The following is a 19,587-nucleotide window of genomic DNA, read 5'->3' on the forward strand; positions in this document are numbered from 1 at the left end:
ACGTTACGATTCAAGATCGTCCGGCCTGACAAGGCATTCCTGCTCGGTGCTCGCGCGTGCAAACTCCTAAATCTGGTCCAGCGCATCCATGCCATGTCCTCGACACTGGCAGTTGTCTCGCTCAATGCGAATCTCCAGGCTGAGATAGACGACATTCTCACGCAGTACCACAATGTGTTTGATGGAATGAGCATGCTCCCATATCGTTACAAGGTATTGCTCAAACCGAATGCCATCCCTGTCATCCATGCACCACGCCGGGTGCTGGCCCCTCTCAAGGATCGTCTGAAAACGCAGGTACGAGAGCTCCAAGACTAGGGTATCATCTCAAAGGTCACGGAACCAACAGACTGGGTCAGCTCCATGGTCTGCGTCAAGAAGCCCTCTGGTGAACTCCGCATTTGCATTGATCCCAAAGACCTGAATCGCAACATCATGCGCGAGCACTACCTGATCCCAAAGCGTGAAGAGTTAACCTGTGAGATGGCTCATGCCAAATTCTTTACCAAGCTGGACGCCTCCCGTGGGTTCTAGCAGATACAGCTGGACGAGTCTAGTCGGAGGCTGTGCACGTTTAACACTCCGTTCGACAGGTATTGCTACAACCGCATGCCTTTTGGTATCATATCAGCTTCCGAAGTATTTCATTGCATAATGGACCAAATGATGGAGGGCATCGAGGGGGTGCGAGTCTATGTGGATGACGTGATCATCTGGTCCACGACGCCCGAGGATCACATCGCTCGCCTCAAACAAGTTTTCCAGTGGATACATGAAAACAGACTCCAGCTCAACAGAGCCAAATGTTCATTTGGTAGGTCCGCTATCAAGTTTCTGGGTGACCACATTTCACAGCAGCGTGTGCAACCTGATGCTGACAAGGTGCTGGCAATCAATGCCATGAAGACCCCAGAGGACAAAAAGACAGTCCTCCATTTCCTCGGGATAGTGAATTTTCTCGGGAAATTCATTCCCAACATGGCATCCCACACCACAGCCCTCCAGCATCTCGTAAAAAAGTCGACAGTGTTCCAGTGGCTTCCGGCACATAAAGCGGAGTGGCTTGAGCTGAAGGCGAAGCTCACCACAGCCCCAGTACTGGCATTCTTTGACCCAACCAAGGATACCAAGATATCCACAGACGAAAGCCAGGACGGCATTGGGGCGGTGCTCCTCCAGCGAGACGACTCCTCATCCTGGGCTCCATTGGCATATGCCTCCAGGGCCATGACTGCGGTCGAACAACGGTATGCCCAGATCGAAAAGGAGTGCTTGGGTCTCCTGACAGGAATAGTCACGTTTCATGACTACGTATACGGCCTGCCAAAGTTCACGGTGGAAAGAGACCACAGGCCTTTAGTCCACATAATCCAGAAGGATTTAAATGACATGACACCTTGGCTGCAGCGAATTCTTCTTCGTCTCCGCCGATATGACTTCGAACTCGTCTACACACCGGGTAAGGAGCTGATCGTCGCGGATGCCCTATCCCGATCCATCACCATGCCGTGTGAACTGGGCGACTTCATTCGCCACATTGAAGCACAGGTGCAGCTGTGTGCCAGCAACCTCCCAGCCACTGATGAACAAGTTATACAAATATACAAAGAAACTGCCAAAGATCCCCTACTGCCGCGCGTGATGCAACACCTTGCCCATGGCTGGCAAAAGGGGCTGTGATCCCAGTTCTTCAACGTTAAGGACGAGCTGACGGTTGTTGAGGGGATCCTCCTTAAATTAGATAGAATCTTCATTCCCCAAAGCATGTAAAACATGGTGCTGAGACAAATCCATGAGGGTCACCTGGGGGTCGAGAAATGTCGACGCAGAGCTCGGCAGGCAGTTTACTGGCCTGGCATCAGCCAGGACATTGCACACACAGTCCACAACTGCACAACATGCCAGAAGTTTCAACCAGCTCAGCCCAAGGAAATGCTGCAACAGCACGAGATTGTAACCTCTCCATGGTCCAAGGTGGGGATAGACCTCTTTCGCGCCAATGGGCGTGATTAAGTGCTCCTGGTTGACTACTTCTCCAGCTACCCGGAAGTGGTGAAACTATCGGACCTCACGTCAAAGTCCGTCATCAAAGCCTGCAAAGAGACGTTTGCCAGGCATGGGATACCACTCACGGTAATGAGTGACAATGGTCCATGTTTCTACAGCCAAGTGTGGTCCGACTTTGCACAATCCTACCATTTTAGTCATATCACATCCAGTCCCCATTACCCGCAATCAAACGGGAAGGCCGAGAAAGGGGTCCATATTGTCAAGCAGCTGCTGTGCAAGGCTGTAGACTCATCCTCGGATTTCAACCTGGCGCTATTGGCATACAGGGCAACCCCTCTGTCGACTAGCTTGTCTCCAAGCAGTTGCTCATGAATCGCAACCTGAGGACGACTGTTCCAGCCATTCACATTCCAGACCTTGACCACCTCACGGTGCTGCAGAAGGTGCAGCGATCCAGGGACCAGCAAAAGATCACGTATGATGCTCAGGCCACGGATCTGCCTGCGCTGGCTCCAGACGATGTTGTTTGCGTTTAGCTGCCTGAGGGAGGTTGGTCAGCCCCAGCTGTTGTCGTCAGACGGTCTGCTCCTATGTCTTTCGTTGTCCAAATGGCTGATGGCTCCATTTTACTGCGCAACAGGAGGGCACTGCGTAAAGTTTCCTGCCCATCACCCGACCGCACTTCTCGCATGTCATCATGCCTCCTCCGGACGTCTTGCACTACGAGGCCACCGATCTGACAGTGATCCTACCTGTCCACAAGGCCACCGAGATGGCAGCCATCCCACCTGTCCAGGTGCCGGCGTCCCCCCCTCCACCTCTGCGGCGATCGACAAGAATTCGTCGCCCACCACAAAGACAGAATCTGTAGACTTAAATCTTGTAAATTTTGTTCAGTTTGCTCTGTATCTGCACGATAGACACCTTCCCATGTACATAAGTTCATCCATTCCCCACTTGTACACATTTATGCATGCATATTCAGCCACGTTCCCCAAAATTTATTTTAAAAGAGGGAGATGTCAAAATATCCACTCATGTATATCATGAGATGCAGACAGGCAGTCATTGACACACAAGATAACCAATGAACACACACAACACACAACAACCAATCACCAGACAGGACACCACCACTATAAAGCCCACAGGGCATTAAGGCTCTCCCTCTCTCACAGGAACGGCTAGGGAGATAGTCGCAGTGCACAGGCCAATGAACATCATCACCATGTGATAGAGAGTTAGTCTGGTCAAGCCAGTAGGAGGTTATCAGTTAGGTTAATAGAGTGTCAACCCACAGCAGATTATGTACAGCAATCAACAGGTTCAATAAAACAGTGTTGGACCATCTCCTGTGTCGGAAGCCTGTTTCTTGTTTTACTGCATCCAGTTGCAGTCGATGTTAGATCAACACAGATAACACATCATCCATAACCCTGTGCATTATTTATTTTCAAACAATCATCTAATGCCCTCTGGAATGCCTTGATTGAACCGACATGCACCACACACACAGGCAGTGCATTCCAGACCCTAACCACTCGTAGTGTGAAAAAGGTTTTCGCAGATTACTGGCGGGATTCTCCAATAAAGGGGCTATGACCCCACGCCTACGAAAAACGTGGGCAAATCACTCTGGATTTACCTGGAGAAAGTCCAAGGTGATTCTCCGATTTGCAGGGGGCTAGCAGGTCCATGGAGTAGTCCTCACAGCTCTGGCTGCCGATAGGGGGCCCTGCACTTCCGGTCTGAGGTCCGCACATGTGCACGGCGGCGGCCGCACCACGCGACATGGCTGACCTACACCGCAGACTGGCACCAATAACATAGCCCCCCCCCCCCTCCAGATCGCGCACACCCGTGGATCGTTGGCCCCCAATCGGTATCCTGGCCGTCCCGGAGGCCTCCCCCATGAATGATCCCCCTGCCCCCCAACAGGGCAGCCGTCGGGAACTCGGCCAGCTGCACTCGGTGAATCGCTGTGGGGGTCTCTTTCAATGGTCCCCGACTGGTGCCGCGTCGACCGCACACATGTGCGCGCCGTGTCGCAGCGTTTCCCCGGGGATGCGTCGGACCCGATCTGGGGTTTGTCGCCCATTCTCCGCCCCGCGCCGATCGTGATTTCGGCACAGAAGTGCGGAGAATCCTGCCCCACATGTACTTTTTTTTTTATCAATTACCTTAAATCTGTGCCCTCTGGTTTTCGATCATTTTATCAATGGATTCCCCTATCTACCCGGTCCAGATCCCTCATGATTTTGAATGATGCCAAGAACTGTATGCAGTACTCAAGCTGATGGTTAATCAGTGTGTTATACAAACACAAAATAACCTCCTCGCTTATATCACAGAGTGACATTTTGAGTACAGAATGTTCTTATGAGCCTTTCTCCTGTGAGGGTTCTGCGCATGTGCAAACTATGGAAGGGCTTTATCAGTCTGCAAGAGGTGGCCTGCAAGCAAGATCTGTTTTACTCGAGCTCCTGTTTTCTTAGTTATTACTGCTATTGTTGCACGATGCCGGAGTGGTTCACGCCACTCCTACGCGCCGGAGTTGCCTGCCCCACCGGATAGCGGAGAACCCCGGCCCCTATGTCCTTTTGAAGTTCTACATCATCCTCCTAGCAGTTTACAATGCTTCCAAGTTTTGTATTGCCTACAAATTTTGAAATTGTTGCCTGCACAATCAGGTCTGGATCATGCAGTGAATTGTGAAGGAACAGGGGTGATGCGACCCCATCTGCATTGTAGGGGGGATTAGCAGACAGAATGGTTAAAGTAATAAAGTCAGCCTACTTGTTCTGCATAGATTATAGCAGTTCATTATTGCTGAAGTAAAAGTGATTTGCAGAAACTCATAGGAAATTTTTAGTTACTTTGCAAATATCTGAAAATAAGTAAATCTCACTTATTTACTTAAGGCTCACAAATAAGAGAATTCATTACCGACCACATTCTTCCCTTCCCCTCATTTACTACAACCTTTTAAAATCTACAGTTAATATCATCCAAATGTTATTTCCAGATTTACAACAGCAAACTGTCATGCCAGTATATTATCAATTTTTAGTCAATACTTTTAAAAGAAACTGATAAAATGGCTCACCAAACCTTTGGCATTTGAGCTACAGTCAGTATCAAGTCTCAGACAAATATCTAATTATATATGTATATTGGCAGTGTTTGGAAAACAAAGGTAGTTTTAATAGATTGATATTTGTATTGGTAAACATTAAAGATAAGGTATTGTTTTAAGTGGATTTAATTTCATGTTTCTGTGCCTAGAAGGATATCATCTATAGTTAGAAAACGGTGTTTGTATGTGTTCCAACTGTGTTAAGTTCCAAATGTGAATCTATTGTGCGAAGAGAGGTAAGAATAACGAATCTATCAGAGGTTGTTTAGCAACTGGGGGCCTTGTCAGCTAGAAAAGTTTTAAAGTATTAGATTTAGCTGAATTTGCTGGAGGCAGAACACTGTGGAATGAACATCACCCAATTCCGACGGAAGGGAGAGTGGACAGGATGGGAGTTTGCAAAGAAGCAGGCTTCCTAAAGAATCAATTACTATTCAGGTAACCAGGGAATTGGGACAGAAAGAATGTCTTAAGATGACTGAAGTTAAGATAACAGAGACCAAAGTATTGTTCAAAGAATTCAAGGAAGAGTAAGAAAAATGTTCTCTGTTAAAGAGATAATTGCAGTAACCAGATTTAAGTGTGACAGCAGACTCCAGGGGTAAATCAATCTTTTTATGTCATTTTACGAGAGTCCGAGAATCGAAAGTTAAAGCAATTGTGAACAATTTATATAGCATCAAGACAAAATGGAGTTAACAATCCTAGACTCAGGGGCAGCATGGTGGCGCAGTAGTTAGTGCTGCTGCCTCATGGCACCGAGGTCCCCGGTTCGATCCCGGCTCTGGGTCACTGTCCGTGTGAAGTTTGCACATTCTCGCCGTGTTTGCGTGGGTTTCGCCCCCACAACTCAAAGATGTGCAGGGTAGTGGAATGGCCAAGCTAAATTGCCCCTTAATTGGAAAAAAATAATCGGGTACTCTAAATTTATTTTAAAAAGAAATCCTGGACTGGATTTACTGTTAAAATTGGAGTGGAAGATTTTTTTTTAAAGTCATTCGTAAAACCTGGAATGGATTTTGGAATGCAAATTGCTAAGGGAAAGCATTATTACGAGTAAAGATTTGAAAGCATGTTTTTGATAATAATCTTTATTATTGTCACAAGTAGGCTTACATTAACACTGCAATTAAGTTACTATAAAAATGCCCTAGTTGCCACACCCCGGTGCCTGTTGGGTACACAGAGGGAGAATTCAGAATGTCCAATTAACCTAGCAAGCAGTGAGTTTGGAAACTCTCATGTAACAATCATCTGGGGGATTCTGAGGAGAAATCCATCGGCACTAGCTTGGGTTCAGAGCAGAGTGTGTGTCTTTGGCCACAGCCATACTCGGTGCTTAGAGGGACTTTGCGTTACCGAGACCATGGTAGCTTAAAATGTACTTCGTAATCCGTGTTCATCTTAAAATCTGGGTATATTTGTTAAGGTAATGGAGAAGTAAAGGAGTATTGTATAATAATCCAATTTTTCATGTTTAATAAATGTATTGGCCTTGTTAAAAATAATTAGCGATCCTGTAGCTCTCTTGCTCCACATTTTATGAATAAATGTGAAGATAGGGTTCCATTCTGAGATCTTCCTGTCCAGTTATGACATTAATTGGGATTGTCACAATGGCCATCTGGGGAATTCGCACATCTCTTTTTTTAAGAGTGGGCCAACACAAAGGGACAATGGAATTTTCTGGACTGCCTATCTTCATGTATCATAGTGAACAAAAAGGAAGATTGAAACAATTAGTGACAGATATAATTCAATGACCCCTATCACAATCCCATTGTATCATGGTAGATTTTCCCATCCAAGCTAGACTGGGTGGACAGCAAAGTTATTCATCCACAATGCATAGTGTGCAATCAACATAAACACAACTCCTTATTTGGAAGGTACTTTGAACTTGTGAAAAACCACAAGAAGGCAACCATGCTTCTTTGTTTATAGGGTATCAAAGAGTTGTTTGAAAACATACCCACCACAGCCATAAGAAGCATCAGTTCAGATAGTCTGTGAACTAGGCTCAGAAACCAGCTATGAGACATCAAGCAGCCAAAATACTTAACTTGCTGCAGTTTCCAAAGTTCACCTGAGAATCAACCTGCTAGAAATTTGACTAGAAGAAACTTCACAACCAGCTGTGAACGTTGTTGTACACTCTGCAGGACCCTCACTTCAATTTTAAAGCATCAAGACTATCCAAGAAACCATAGACCTGCCATGTGAGAATGGAAATCAAAAACCAGGGACTGACTTAACTGTAACTTGTAAAGGTTTACTACCTTTTCTTGTAACTATTCTACGTGTGTAAGAGCACTCATGAGGTTGAGTAGGTAACATTGCATTTATCTGGGGTAAGTGTGTGAGGATAAATAACCTTATTTATTTCAAAACTCACAAAAGCTTGCTGCTGAATTATTCAATTGGTATACACACTCAAATGGGTAAGAAAAGGCACACTCGCTCCAACCATATACTGATTACCAGCAGTACAAAATGTATCACCACATACATTATGTCTGTGACTAAAATAACAACTTATGTTTGTATATGTTATTTGTATGATAAAATGTCCCAAGGCACTTAACAAATTATTGAAAAACAAAATATGACACCAAGTCAACCTCAAGGTGGTTAAGGGAAGTTGGGAAAATTCCACGTTGGCCAGCCTTCCTCAGGTGGAAGTGCCCACCAAGGCAGTATCTTCATTGTTGGGGATCAGGTGTGAGCCTCAGCCAAGCCAAGGAAAAGAAGTGCAGAGGTAGCCACAGAGGCTGCTGGCGAAAAGATGGACTGTTTAAAAGGTGCCCTTCGGTGCTGTGGGACTTCCATCCCAGTTAAAATAAAAACACCAAGGGCTTCCACCCCTTACCCCTCACACCTTATCACACTCAAAATACTTCCCATTCATAATTCATGCCAGTCGTGCCCAAATGGCAGGCTCTGTCCTTTCACCCTCCTCCTATGTCTCCTTATACCACTTATGTCAGGCTCTGGCACTTCCATGCCCATTGACCCACTGTACTCTCTCTAGACCAAAGAACATCACAGTGTAACTTCGGACGTTTAGAAAATCACTATGTAAAATATACTCCATTGGTAAGTTTCTCCGATTGTAAATAATAGTTATTCAAACAAATCAGATTGCCAGCTCACCACTGTATGTATTGATTGACAGCTCAGGCTCTCTTGTCTGAAGTCAATTTCGCATTGTTTACTGACAAGCTGAAGTGGACTCAAGTGCTTGTGGGTTGTAGTCCATGAAACTTCAAAGGGCCTGGATCATTGACACTTTTACTAGTTTACACTCATGACTTCAGTGGGAGATACCTTTCTCCACAATAGAGTCGGCCAAGTCAGGAGTGCCAGATGTGGGCTTCTAATGGAGACGTTTGCACCCTTTAAAGGCACCTCCAAAAATAGAGGAGTCTTGGGATCAGGTTGGAAATTACAGATAAGGGACCCTCTCACATTTATTAATGGGTTCCCGAGTCAATCCGACTGGAAGGAAATCCAACCCAAGTGTCAGACAACTGAAAATTTGATCAAAGAGAGAGGTTCTAAGGAGTGTAATAAAGGAGAAGAGTGAGGGAGATTGGGACAGGTGTAGGGAAAGTTATAGAGATTAGGGTCGAGGAGTTTGGTTCCATGATGCAGAGGATAATATATAAGGATAAAGATTGGTTGGATAAAAGGAAGCATGGAGTAGGGACAAATGTGTCTTTTTTAGGTTGGTAGGCTGTAACAAATGGAGTGCCATAGGAATCGGTGCTGGCTCCTCAATTATTTACAATCTATATCAATAATTTGCTTGAATGAACTGAATATATGGTAGCTAAATTTGCCAATTACTCCAAGATGTGTAGGAAAGTAAGTTGCCTGGATGAAGTAAAGAATTGATAAAGGGATACAGATAAGTTACATGAGTGGAAGTGGAAAACATTTGGCAGATGGAGTATAATGTGGGAGAACGAGAATACAAAAGCAGCATATTATTTAAATAGAGAGAGATTGCAGAACCCGCTGGTACAGGGGACCCGGATGTCATGTAACATGAATCACATAAAGTTAGGATGCAGGTATAGTGATTAGGAAGGTAAGTGGAAGGTAACTAGGCTACACAGACTGCAGAGGCTCAAGAAAGCAGTTCACTACCATTTTCTCGAGGGTAATTAGGGATGGGCAATAAATGCTAGCCTAGCCAGCGATGCTTACATGCCATGAATTAATACAAAAATCCCTAACAGGAGGAAAAGTGAACAGGCTATGTTTCTTTTCTTTTGAAAAGAAATGAATGACCAAGAGATCTTTAAAATTATTAAATGTTTTCCACTTGCTTGAAAGAACAAAACAGTATATGAGAGTCACCAAGAAATTCAACAGGGAATTTAAAAGAAACCTCTGCAACCAAAGGGTGCTGAAAATGTGGAACTCACTACCACAGGGAGTGGTTGAGGTGAATAATGCAGATGCATTTAAGGAGAGGCATTTTAGTTGGAAAATAAATTAATGGCGGATTCATCGCATTGTTACTTTAAGATAGTCTCTCCCAGGATAAATCATAGAACTTACCTCCCACTGTCTTTCTTCCTCCCTAGAAACTGCATGCTTTTAAAAGTAAAAGTTGGCATCAATTAAGCACTAACTCTTAATTTACTTCATCTTCTCTCCTACTCTTTACAATCTTTGCATTATGAGTCACGCACCGTCGCCTAAATTTCTCAACAATAACATCCCTGATGTTTCGAAATAGTAATTTGGTTGACTTTAATTGTGTTAAAGTGTTGAATTTCTCTGAGTCTCCAGATAAACAGCATTTGGTGTCAAAGCCTTTTTCTGCATTAGTTCTTCTAATCTTTCTGGTGAGAAGTTTTCTCGATATTTCCTCTTGATCAAATTTCCTGTGAAAGTGCAGGGAATTCTTTGGACCTCAAAGTGCTGAAAATGCAACTGCAACCTTGACGAGGGTTAAAGAAACCCCATCTCCATTGATCAAATTATTATTATTTTTTCTGTGATGGACAGTTGATTGTTATTCATGCTGCACTGACATCAGGCATAGGGGCGGGATTTTCCGGTTCCTCAGTCGCGTGTTTCTCGACGGAGCGCAGTTCGCTGGCAGGTGGATTCTATCGTCTCGCTGCTTGTCAATGGGATTTCTCATTTAAATTACCCCTCGCTGCCAGGAAACCCGTGGAAGGGGGTGCGCTGCCAGCGGGAAAAATGAATAGCAACAACCGGAGAGTTCCGGGCAGGATGATTTTTTGACGTAATTTAAATCTTTACATTTATGAGCTATTTTCTCAAGACTCCTTTTGCATTCATAGTTTACTTAAAACACAGCCTTCATTAGGGCCGTCAGGTAGTGTCAGTGTTGACATTGGCTTCAATAAAAGTAGCAAAACTGAGAAAAATATCCTCTCCTCTATATCTTCTTTCTCTGTATACACACAGCCGTGAGCACATTGAGAAAGAGGACACAAATGATAGAAAGTATTTACTTCTCTCCAAGTATTTGTGCCCCAGAAGACATAGAAGCCTTGCTGGGTGAAGGTTTCTCAGGTACATCACTGAAGTGGACACTTTTTGTGTGGGAGCCGATCAGCCGGCGATGGCAATTCAACTGTGGAATGAATCACAGGTAATCCCAGTCTTTTCCTCGCCTGACATTTGCACATATGCAATTCCCACCAAAGGCCACCAGCAAGCAAGTAAAAGTAGGAATCCTGAATAACTCCCGCTCCCTTATTTAGGGATGCCAAAGCTAAATAATCTATCCAACTGGACACAACCTAATCCCTTCATACGGTATAAATTGTTGTTTTCCCTTTATTGTAAAGTATCCTGGTGAGTGCAGGATGAAAAGCTTCAACATGTCTCTTTTTTCAGCAATAAAACATACAGTTGGTTCATTCTGATAATACGTCCAGTAGGTCAGTGATTAATGTCACTCAACAAGTAGAAACAATTTTGATAAGTACAGTAGCAATTAGGGGTACTCAGTCCTCATTTATTTTACAGATACATGCATACCCAATTTTATTAGAATGAAATGTTAAAACCCGAGAGCAAAATTATTTGAATTTTATAATCAGTACACTTGTCTTCGCACGCAGCTCGCTCAGATAAATTTACCATAAACAATCGCTTTTTCTCCCTCCCTGCGTGTACCTGTGGCTTTCACACTCAAGACAAAAGGGAGAGAAAATATGTAATATTTTCTCCTCCAACACCGTCTATACTTGTGTGTATTTGTGGTTCTCTTTCTCTCTCTTTATATTCCTGAATATGCCTGCAGTGTTTTATTTTCTGGCTTATTCTATCCTCGTTTATGTTTGTGCTTCTCTGTTCTCATCTTTCTGTACATTCTTGTTTGTCGTTCTTTCTATCTAGCCATATATTGAAGGAAACCTGTTATTTTTCACACTGGCAGATAGTATTTCTGCAGGTGCACCTTTCACTCTATCTCTGTCCCTATAGACATATATATATGTCTATGGTTACCTCTTGGATGGGAGTGATTCTCTTTCTTTATCTCTATCTCTGTGACCGTCCCTCTGTGGTTCTCTCTTGCTCCCTCTCCCTCTGCATGTGTCTCTTTTTATCTCTCTGTTTCAGTGATTTTTTTCTATCCCTTCTACCACAGATCTGATTGTAATTATGTTCCTCTCTTTCTTTCTCTCCCTGTGTGTATCTGTGGTTCCCACTTCCCCTCTCCACAGTTGCATGATCATCTGGCACCAATACTGACTTGTGACCAAGGTGGCCACTAAGTAAACCAAAATTGCTGTATTTTATGTGATGAATTTATGAACATTGATCAATGTTCAACTGTGACTGATTATTGATTAGTATTAACATTGTTGGTAAAATGAAGTCAAGTTACAAGCATAGCTGTGTCTTTCACTAAAACCTGAATATTAGTTTTTCCTGCTAATGTTTGGTTCGGCATCTCACATGTTGCCACACTACAAAAGAAAGCTCAGACCTTCAAATCTCCTGTAAGACAGAGGTAAGCCTCCTGACTATAAGAGTTTAAACTAAATCAAGCAAGATTAATTACTGATGCAATATATGCAGCATTCCTCATGCTGTAAAGATGGCAGAGGTGGGGATTGGAATCAGGAGAAGGGGAGACAGCATTGCTGTTGTCCAATCAAACAATTCACCTTGAAGCTGTAAGCTTTGCATTGAGGCCTAAGCAATTGGGTGTTTTAGAATGCAGCCACGGTTTCAAGCCACAAAAGGAATGAGCAGGAAAGTCGTGAGGAACGCCACTTGAGATTTTTTTCAATTGCTGCGGCTCACATAATTGCTTTGTTTTTTTGCAGGCACAAAGAGCAATCAAGAAGGTTGATTGCAGAAACAACTTGTGTGGCAGGCTGTGTCTTCACACAAGCTTCCCTTAATTGTTTGAGTCTCCACCAGCTTCTATGATTTTTTTTTTAGGTTCATTGATGACAGGAAATATGACTTATTTATAGGTCTTAATTATAGGTCTTAATTATTCAGGTTTGCTGCTCTTGGACCTGACACTTCTCCAGTTGAACTTGCTGATCCCAAATGGCAGTTGCTTTGGGGCATGGTTCTCAATGACTCACTTATCCATGATATTAGCTTCTCTTAACTGGCTGCAATACCATCATGAACAGAGTGAACCTTGCTCTCCCACAATGAGGCCTTCCCTGACATGAATCTGCTTTCACATGGTGCCAATTGAGCTGCATTTCCCATATTTCCCTCTGCCGCCTCTCCCACACCCACCGAAAAAAATGTAAATTTTATTGGCTCCACCATGAACCTAAATAATACAATAAGTTCAGGAAAATAAATCTGTGGCAGCTGTTCCACCACACTGGTGGAATAGTTTTAAGTTTTTTTTCTGGGCCAGAAAGTCACACAGAGCAGAAAATAGAAGCACATTTCTACCACCTTTCAATGCCTATTTTAAATTTGCACAAATGAAGAATATTTTGGGGCAAGATCCTTGAGTGGAGAATTTTTGTTTAAAATCAAATATGGTATTAGCTTCTTTAATTCTGCCACAGGCCAAAAGGGTTGTAAAAAATAGGTTAGTCTGTCATCCATCATAAGTCTGCCAATTCTAGGCAAAACATTGTGCAAAATAGTACACCTGCCCTTCCAGGCAAAATAACATTTTGAGACCAATTCTGGGAATATTCTGAGAAATTCATCTTCAATTTCCAAATTAACTCCAAGGACCCACGGTAATGCGCAGATATCACTATTCCACAGCTTTTCTCTCCAACTTGTTTTACTCTCTAAGGACAATGTCCGACTTGTTTTTGAAGTACTGCAGTGAGTTCATATTCACCACACATGCTCCAGTAATCTTTCCAGAGTCAAATGACTCTTAAAATCCAAACATGTAAATTAACCCTTTGCCAACATTCTCTACCCTAGATTGCTCATCCCTGTCTCAAATAACCTATCCATCGGGACACGATCTAATTCCTTCATCCTCGACGTCATCACAACTATGAAAATAGATGCAAATTATTGAGTTTATCCTGTTAACAAGTGCCCTAAGTAATGACATAATTTTGATCACTCTTTTCTATAGCTTCTCCAGAACCTCAATATCCCCAACACATTTGACTGTAGTATTCTCAGATAACATTGAATGTACAGCACAGTATCACAACAGGAAATTGTAACTGTGTCCCATAGTCACTGACCTAGATGACGTGGTAATAGTGAGGATCAATTGGAGGGAGATGTGCCCCCTAGCAGCTGGCTCACAAAGTCAGAAATTCTAGTGAACTTGGACACTTTATTCACACACCTAAGTGCAGAACAGTGAGCAGACATGACAAGGCCGTTCACTGAATTTAAAAGCCAGGCTGCACCACATTTATAGCAGCCCCTCCCATAGGGCAACATCCAGGACCATAAAATCTGGCCTAAGTTTGGGAGGAGATTAACTACATGCTGAAGTATCAGCTAATAGAGCCGAGGAAATCTCCACCTTCATAACTCGAGAGGGGTGATAACATTGTCGAGTCATGCCATTTGGACTCAGAAATGGGCCAGCCTCTTTCCAAAGACGGATGAACCAGGTAATGGCAGGCTTATCCAATTAGTGTACCTAGACAATCTGCTTGTATACACATGGCACATGGGAATATCACATAGAGCAATTGGAAGCCCTCTTCCAGAAATTGTAATTGGCTGACCAAGTGGTCAATCTCACAAAGAGCAAGTTCACTCAGGCTCAGGTGACCTCCCTCGGACAGATAGGGCAAGATCTCGCGGTCCCTTTTACCACAGCACAAATCCCATTATGGCTGCTAAATCTCGCGACACGGCAAAAACAGGATTTACGCCAGCAAGATCTTGGTAAGAGATCTTCCCCACACACCACCTGTGAAGTGAACCTGACTTACATGAACTTGAGTACCGTTTAATGTGATTACACGCTTTACACCGTAGCGTCGCGCAAACGACGCATCCTCCCCTTGGAAGCATGGCGTCAAGTTAGCACAAATCACTACAGACTTTCAAAAGTGAAAACTAGTCATGATGACCACACTGGTGGCTCAGACATGTTGGAAGCCTCAGGGGTTGAGGGGCAAGCTGGGTGTTGCCCCTTGACAATCTGGCAGTGCCAAGGAGGTATGCCAATGGGGCAGTGCCAAATGGAAAGTGCAAAGTGGGCACATGAAGGGGGGAGTGCTGAGTGGACTCTGGTGGGTTGGGAATAACCCTCCACCGGTGGGAATGGGGTATCCCTTATGTGTGGTGGGAGGAGAGAGGGGAGAGCTCCGATGTCAGTACGAGGGGGGGATAGGGGAGAGCACTGATGACAATCTGAGGTGTTCCCGAGATTGGCGTTATGTTGAGGGGGTTGCCACAATGCATGCAGAAGGCTGTGTGATCCTTGACAACACTTTGAAATTGCACAGGGTACTGTGTAATCATCAGGCAATAAAAGGCACCTGTTAAGCCATGCCTTTCGCACAGCTTTTTCTGCCTGATCCAGCACTGTACAATTTGGGAAAAATTCTGTCCGTAGCATGACAATAACAAATACTGCCGAGGGCTGCAAAGATACATGCAGGAGCATGGTTCCCCATTCCCACAACAAAATGGGAAATCATGACATTCTTAGGGATGTGTAGATTCTCCCACAAATTTGTCTCAAACTCCAGCACAATAGCTGCCCCGCCAACATACCTACTGCAGAAAATGCAGCTTTTGAAAAGCTGAAACCCATTGTAATAAATGAACCAATGCAAGCAGCTCCAGATTTTAACCAAGCATTTAAAGTAACAATTGAAGCTAGTAACTATGGGGAGAAAAAGCTGTCCTCCGCACGGAGGACAAATCTGGAATAGAGAAACCAATCGGATACTTCTCCAAAATACCAAAAGTCAGAAAAAATATTCCACATTGGAAAAGGAAACCCTAGGTTTATCATTGGCTCTCAAAAACTTTTGAGATAAATGGATAAATACAAAATGCAAAATGGATACTGCGAGACCAAAGTGTGTACCGACCATAATCCTTTAACATTTATGTAAAAATTCAAGATGCAAAGATAATCCATTGGAGTTGGTTTCTCCAACCATATCACCTAAGTTCACTCATATTGCAGGGAAATCGAATGAGATTGTGGACGCCCTTTCCAGAACTGAGGGGTTAATCCAGAACAAGGTTAGAATAGAATAGAATCATAGAATCCCTACAGTGCAGGAGGCCATTTGGGCCATCGAGTCTGCACCGACCCTCTGAAAGAGCACCCTACCTAGGCCCAATATCCCCATAACCCCACCTAACCGTTGACTAAGGGGCATTTTTATAGCATGACCAATCCACCTAACCTGCACATCTTTGGACTATGTGAGGAAATGGGAGCACCCGGAGAAAACCAGTATCAGTCTGATATTGGAAGCCAAAGGTAAAATATAGAATGGGTCAAAGGAAGATGATAAAGTGGGGTTAGAGACTAAGAGAAGAAAATGTGGGTAGAATCTTCCAATAATTTGTCAGAGTGTTGGTTTCAGCAAGAAAACAGGCATGTAGCTCTCCGGCTGCACAGTTGCGTTTTCTCTCCAGATTCTCTAACATTCTGTGCACGGAGAATCTGGAGTGGAATGGTTTCCACCGTAACTCTGGCACGGCGGAGCCTGAAAGAGCCTGCAATGCTGTTCCCCAGAGTTCAGGGCAGCATCTTTAAAGAGTGCCCTGATCTGTATGTGAAATAACCCTCCCTTCCCCTCCACAAACATCAGGGCAACATCAATGTCTCACCCCACAAGCATCAGGATGACCCCTCCCTCCAAAAAGCAACGGGACAACCCTCATCCCTCCACGAGCAATAAGGCAATCCCCTCCCACACAGGCACTGGAGCCAACCTTACCCTAACACAAGCATCAGGGACACCCTCACCCCCAACCCTGACACACAAACACACATAAGGGGAATCCCCCAATGGGGCTCCCCAACGGGCCCACCCCTGAAACTGCCACCCAAGCATTGCCAAGTTGACACTTTCAGACTGGCACTGCCAGGGTGCTAGGAATGCCCCTCTCCCCTGGGGGCTATATTCACATTTGCACCCCGATGTGTTTCCCTCAACTCCTTACCGTTTTGCTAAAGCTGTTATAAACCTCACCAACCTGACATTGCACCAGCAAGGGGTATTTCCTACCTGGGGGAACATGTGGCGGGGAAGCCCTTTAAATACATTTAAATTTATTAAATATATTTAAATGAGGTTTCTACCCTTTCTGGATGGGAACTTTGTTACGTCACCAGCAAGGGGGAGGGAAAATCCAAGAATGAGGCCTGGCCGCCAAGGTTCTAATTCTCGCCTTTTGCAGGATTTCCCACCGGCATCGTATTTTCGCTTGCGGCGAATTACGGCTGAAAATCACCCCGTCCCCCCAGTAAGTGGAGGAGAGTTAACTGCCGGTCGTTACCAGAGAATCAAAGGCCGCCAGAGTGGGACTGGAACTCAGATCTGGAACTGTACTGGTGGAACCACTGTACAGTAGCTCCAGCCAGGATAAGGCTGAGGAGGGAGAGTGCATGGACCTGGAAGGAATTGGGACATTTTGGGCTCATTAGCTTGTTTCTGTGCTGTAAATACCACATAATTCTAAACTTCTTCATGCAACTATTCGTTTTATCTAAATTTTCAGTTCCCCTTTATATTCTGGTGTGATCCGAAAATTTACTTTTATTAATAATTCTATTAATGATATTAGAATTCTATAGACTTCTATCATCCAAATAATTTATGAAGATCATGAACAGCAAAGGTCCCAGCACAGCTCTCTGCAGGACTTGATTGCGACTTAGCTGTTTGTAGATTAAATCCTTTTGAGGATGACACGTTGACTATGAGATTGCAACAAAAAATCAATTCTACCCAGCATACCTGCCTGCCAAATTCACATGATAAAATCTCTGCTGATGTTTAAGTAAATATACATGTGAATTATATTTACTTGCATTGTGTGCAAAAGGAATGCATGCAGCTAAAATGGAGTTGCCACAGCCACACCTGTGAGTAGGCACAGATTGCTACTGGACAACTCTGCGTTAAAACACAACTGAAACTCAGATTTCTTGTTTGATGCCATTGTGCTGCATTTGGTGGCCTCTGGTGAAGCAGGGCCTTGGGTATTTCAATCAGCCTTAATTCCCTCCCTCTCTTCCCAGTCAAGGAGAAAGGATAGATCAGGTTCTTAATTTCTAATCGCCATACAGTGACAGAGTGAGTGATTTATTTATTTGCTCTACTGCACTACCTGGAGCAACGAAAGAGGACTGTTTATAACTGGATTAACTGGGTTAGGGAGGGGAAAGATTAGTAGAATTTTCTGTTCCAATTGTTATCCACAACTTTGCTAGAGAGTGGATGTTCTTGATCATGGAGAGAGGAAGGATGTTGCCGATTGTGGGGAGCCTGGAACCAGGGGTCACAGTCTAAGGAGACGGAGTACACCGTTCAGGACTGAGATGAGGATAAATTCCATCACTCAGAGTGGTGAGCCTGTGGAATTCATTCTCCACCTCCCCAGCCTCATGTTCCTCGGCGGTATGCCATTGCCGGCAGCAGAATACTCCGTTCCTGCCACCGGGCCATTGAGATTTCCCATTGTGGCCGCCCCATGCTGCCGGGAAACCTGCAGGCGGGGGTGCACTGCTGGCGTGACGGAGAATCCCGGCCAAGGGAGAATTCACCCCTGTATGTTCTCAAGAAGCAGTTAGATAGAGCACTTGGGACTAAAGGGATCAAAGGATATTGGGGGGGGGGGGGGGGGGGGGGGGCGCGGGGGGGGGGGGGGGGGAGTGGGAACATGTCACTGAGTTGGATGATCAGCCATGATCATAATGAATGGCAAAGCAGATTTGAAGGGCCAAATGGCCTACTCCTGTTCTTATTTTACATGTCTCTATATTATTCCCTCCGCAGTCATGTAGAACAGCAGGTTTATTAAAAGCTCACATTAAAAGCAACTGGATGGCAATAAGTGCCTGTGGAATAGCACCCCAGTGAAACAGAAAGTGAGAAAATCAAAGGTTTAAAATCTAGAACCTGTCAAAGCACAGAGAGCTAGCCGTTTAAAATCTCCCTTGACTCCCTAAACACAGAGACGTTTCAGCTGCTCGGTTACCCAGCAGTTAAAAGAAGTGGTAAACTTCACTTACAGTGACTCTCACCTTTCCTGCGACAGTATCAGTCAGGACCACACCAGCCTGATCCAAAGCCCTTCTAGCTCGCTCCTGCTTGCTCCTTCATTGTTGTTGGCATTTTAGGCAGTGTGACTTTATGAAAATCACTGGTTGTAAAAGACGGCAGACTCGCTTTTCTTCTTGTAATATGAAGAAATTTGATGCTCAGAACTGGTCACACCCATATGACGAAAGTGCACCTGTATCGGGCAGGAAACACCCACAACCACATTCCTCTCCCTGCCTCCACAACAAGAGAGCGAAAAAATTCCAATGAATCTTTCACTCTATTTGCAGGAAGAACTTGGCCTTTCATCTGGATACTAATCTCCTTTAAACAACATACAGAAGGCTATGTGGTTAGATGACTTCTATATTCAGTGCAGCATTGTTTAATGTATAAATCTAGTTGGCAATGTTTTTGTTTTGTGGTGGTTTTTATTTCAGCATTGTGGCCTGGAGGACACTTATGGTCTGTAACAGAGGGAACTGAAGTCGATTTCACGGCTACTGCAGATGGATAAATTGATCATGGACAGCCAGGAGCCCTGTCATGCCTCCTCCCTTCCTAATTCCTTCTTCTCTTCCTCCTCCTGCTCCACTGTTAGTCACTCTCTTGCTGGTGGCAAGAGCCGTTGCTCTTATGATGGTGAAGTTTGTGCAGGATGCAGAAACTTGCCACTGGTTCCGAATAGTGCAGGGAGCGAACTGAGCCTCTGCTCTCTGGAATTTTCCT

At 44.4% G+C, this 19,587-nt stretch overlaps 1 protein-coding gene across 4 annotated transcripts in view; it reads right to left on the minus strand.

Moving 5' to 3' along the window:
* Positions 1-19,039, minus strand: part of syt8 (synaptotagmin VIII) — a 93,297-nt gene extending 74,258 nt beyond the window's left edge. Inside the window, exon 1 of one of the 4 annotated variants that reach the window (XM_038807782.1) lies at positions 18,840-19,039. The gene's annotated coding sequence lies outside the window, so the exon portion shown is untranslated. Of the gene's footprint in view, positions 1-18,827 lie in introns of all 4 variants that reach the window. The other 3 variants (XM_038807783.1, XM_038807785.1, XM_038807784.1) reach the window with 3 other exon arrangements.
* Between the last annotated feature and the right edge of the window lie 548 nt (positions 19,040-19,587).

This window comes from Scyliorhinus canicula, chromosome 9 (assembly GCF_902713615.1).
Source record: "Scyliorhinus canicula chromosome 9, sScyCan1.1, whole genome shotgun sequence".
Lineage (NCBI taxonomy): Eukaryota > Metazoa > Chordata > Chondrichthyes > Carcharhiniformes > Scyliorhinidae > Scyliorhinus > Scyliorhinus canicula.